The sequence below is a fragment of the Carcharhinus amblyrhynchos genome, chromosome 2, assembly GCF_965287045.1.
Source record: "Carcharhinus amblyrhynchos chromosome 2, sCarAmb.v2.hapA, whole genome shotgun sequence".
In the NCBI taxonomy this organism is placed as follows: domain Eukaryota; kingdom Metazoa; phylum Chordata; class Chondrichthyes; order Carcharhiniformes; family Carcharhinidae; genus Carcharhinus; species Carcharhinus amblyrhynchos.
Window position 1 is genome coordinate 83385522 of NC_137325.1, and position 4204 is coordinate 83389725.

Below are 4204 nucleotides of genomic sequence, written 5' to 3' on the forward strand. Positions count from 1 at the left end.
TCCCGATCGCCCTGCACATTCTTCCTTTTCAGAGAAAGAAAGTCTGAATTTAGCCTGCCTCCATCACATCCTCAGGCAGTGTGTTCCACCTCCTAAACTAAAAACAAAATAGTGTGTCTGTTAGAGATCTGAAATAAAAACAAAAAGCACAGGGGAAACAAATCTTAGTAGGTCTGGCAGCATCTTTGGGGAGAGAAACAGTTGAGGCCACCTCATTGAATGTTTTTAAGGCAAGGATAGATAAATTTGTGAACAGTAAAGGAATTAAGGATTATGGTGAATGGGTGGCTAAGTGGAGCTGAGTCCACAAAAAGATCAGCCATGATCTTATTGAATGGCGGAGCAGGCTGGAGGGACTAGATGGCCTACTCCTGCTCCTCATTCTTATGTTCTTACAAAACAGTTACCGTTGCCAGTCATATTCACCTTAACATGTTAACTTTCTTTCTCCACAAATGCAACAGATTTGCTGAGTTTTCCATCATTTTCTGTTTGCATTCCAGATCCTAATCATTCACTCTGTGAAAATGTTTTCCTTAATGTCATCATTGCTTCTTTTGCAAATGACCTTAAATCTGTGCCCTCTAGTTCTCGATCCTTCCATCAATGGGAACAGTTTCTTCCTGCCTATTTCTTAGATTCCTCATAGTTTTATCTATTAAATCTCCTCCCAGCCTTCTCTGAGCAGAACAGTTCCAACTTCTCCAATCTTTCTATGTAATTGAGGTTCTTCATTCCTGAGACCATCTGAATGAATCTTTCCAAATCCCTCTCAACACCTTCACATCTTTCATAAAGAGTGCTGCTCAGATCTGGACCCAATATTTTAGTTAAGGCCAAAACAATGTTTTATACTGATTTGCCGTAACTTCCTTGCTTTTGTACCCTGAATGCTGTATGTGGTGGAAGCAGATATGAGTTTTAAGGGCACCTGGACAAATACATGAATAGGATGGGAATGGAAGGACGTGGTCCCCGAAAGGATCAGGGACTTTAGTTCAGTTGGGCAGCATGGTCAGTGCAGGCTTGGAGGGCTGAAGGGCCTGTTCCTGTGCTGTAATTTTCTTTGTTCTTTGATCCACTGCTCACCGGGGAAGAGAATTCCAAAGACTAACAACACTCTTGGAGAAGAAATTCCTCCTCATCCCTGTCTTAAATGGGAGACTTAATTTTAAGCTGCTACACACCCCACCTGGGCTTTCTACAATTTCATTTTAATTTCCACAGAATTGGACAGGATAAAATAGAACTGTCACTATTTTGGTGTGAAAATGATGTTTTTGTCTTCCAACATCACAATTTAATATTTTTATAAAGGGATTTTTAAATATAATCACATTACAAGTGATGTTTGTGCACCACATAACTAGAACAAATGTATAAATATATTTTTCTGATAGCTTTACACAAGGACTTGGAAAGGATGTAGAACTTGAGATTGCTGAGAGGGCAGGACAGAAGGATTTGTGAGTGCAGATAAGGATTTTAATTTTAAAAGAATTAGGGGATGTGGTACTAAGGTAAGTCAGTTACAACAGAAGTTCTCATTGGAACAAGAACAGGCTTAATGGAGAACCATATACATGAGGACAGCCTCAACCGGGATCTAGGGTTCATGTCACACTATCTGTAACCCCTCCACAACTTGCCTGGGCTTGCAAAGTCTCAGTAACTGTCCTGGCTGGAGACAATAAACATCTCTTTAACCTGTACTTAACCTTCTCTCTGCTCACATTGTCTGTACCTTTAAGACTTGATTACCTGTAAAGACTCACATTTCAGCCATTATCTTGTAAATTGAGTTTGTGTCTATATATGCTCTGTTTGCGAACACATCTCCCACTCACCTGATGAAGGGGCAGTGTTCCAAAAGCTTGTGGCATGTGCTACCAAATAAACCTGTTGGACTTTAAACTAGTGTTGTCAGACTTCTTACTGTGCTTCCCTGCAGATCAACACACTTTAGACTGCTAGCACTGAGTCTCCAGATTGCCCTCTGTAAACCTGCCTAAGTTCCAGCTGAGATTTTTGTTTTGGACTGAGAGAAGACTGAGTGAATTAAGCCACTACATCCCCATTGGAAAAATTGTCCTTTACACAAATTAGGGAACAGTATTGACAGCGACTCCCCTTGTTCTTGTGGTAGCTAAACAGAAACAAAGTGAGTTGTCAAGAAAACAGAAATTCAAGCAATTCAGCACGTTAAAACTTTTTTATTTATATTAACTGCTTATATGCTATTATATGTATTGATGTGGAGATGCTGGCATTGGACTGGGGGTGGGCACAGTAAGAAATCTCACAACATCAGGTTAAAGTACAACAGCTTTACTTGGAATCTGGAGCTTTCAAAGCGCTGCTCCTTCCTCAGGTGAGTGGCTTACCTGAGGAAGAAGTAGCGTTCCGAAAGCTCATGATTCCAAATAAACTTGTTGGACTTTAACCTGGTGTTGTGAGATTTCTTACTACAATATACACTATAATGGGATACCGAAGAAATTACTAGAAATGCATTTAGTATATTGCAAGCTAAGGATAAAAACAGTAAGGATGAAATTATGGAGTGTAGTATTTTTACACTTCATTAGTTTATCTAAACATACAGTTAGAACAATTAAAAACAAGATAATATCTTCTTGGTCAGTTGTTCAATTTGAACACAACCCTACAAATAATTGACCTAACTAGAGTTCAAAACCTACAATTTTTTTCATTGTCAAAACCACATATTTTCAACACTGTCCACCTCTGCAGCTGAAACCCCTATTGATGTTTTGCCATCTTGAGACTCCTGTCTCAATTTCTTTTGCCAATTTCCTCCTTCACTAAAAGCAACTCACCCAAAATGGAGCCTGTATTTGGTTCTCCATTAAGCCTGTTCCTGTTCCAATGAGAACTTCTGTTCTAACTGACTTACCTTAGTACCATATCCCCTAATTCTTTAAAAATTAAAATCCTTATCTGCACTCACAAATCCTTCTGTCCTGCTCCCTCAGCAATCTCAAGTTCTACATCCATTCTAAGTCCTTATGTAAAGCTATCAGAAAAATATATTTATACATTAGTTCTAGTTATGTGTACTTGACTACCAGTTTCTTTTCAGTGATTCTGCGTTGTTGTGTGTCATGAAGGCTGCCTTGGAGAATGTTTGCCCAAAGATCAGAGGCTGAATGCCCGTGACTGCTGAAGTGTTCGCCAACAGGTAGAGGACACTGCCTGGTGATCGTCGAGTGATGTTCATTCATCCTTTGTTGTAGCTTCTGCATGTCTCCCAATGTACCATGCCTCAGGATATCCTTTCCTGCAGCATATCAGGTAGAAAACGTTGGCCATGTAACTAGTGGATTGTGTTCTCATGTGAGATAATGGCATCCATGTTGATGATCAGATACGTCTTGCAGAGGTTGCTCTGATTGCCAGAGGTATGGTACATTGGGGAGACCATACTGACGCTATGACAATGGATGAATGAACACCGCTCAACAATCACCAGGCAGGAGTGTTGTCTTCCTGTTGGGGTACACTTCAGCAGTCACGGGCATTCAGCCTCTGAGCTTCGAGTAAGCATTCTCCAAGGCAGCCTTCACAACACAACGCAGAATCGCTGAGCAGAAACTGATAGCCAAGTTCCGCAGATGAGGACAGCCTCAACTGGAATTTTGGGTTCATGTCACACTACCTGTAAACCTCACGACTTGCCTGGGCTTGCAAAATCTCACTAACTGTCCTGGCTGCAGACAATACACATCTCTTTAACCTGTGCTTGACCCTCTCTCCACTCACATTGTCTGTACCTTTAAGACTTGAGTACCTGTAAATTCAACCATTATTTTGTAAATTGCGTTTGTGGCTATATATGCCCTGTTTGTGAACATATCTCCCACTTAACTGATGAAGGGGCAGTGCTCCACAAGCTTGTACTACCAAATAAATCTGTTGGACTTTAATCTGGTGTTGTGAGATTTCTTAATGTGTTTACCCCAGTCCAACGCCGGCATCTCCAAATGATCTGCAGGGAACACATTCATCCCCTTGAACTGCGGAGTCCTGCCCCGCACAAAAATGGCGCCCCCCCCCGAATCCTGCCCCGCAGAAAGATGGTGCTCGCAGTCTGCCCCCGCGGAGTCCTGCCCCGCACAAAGATGGCACCGCTTCAGTTCTCTTTCACGTTCGTGCCACGGGTCGTTTCCGCTGCGGAGAGGAA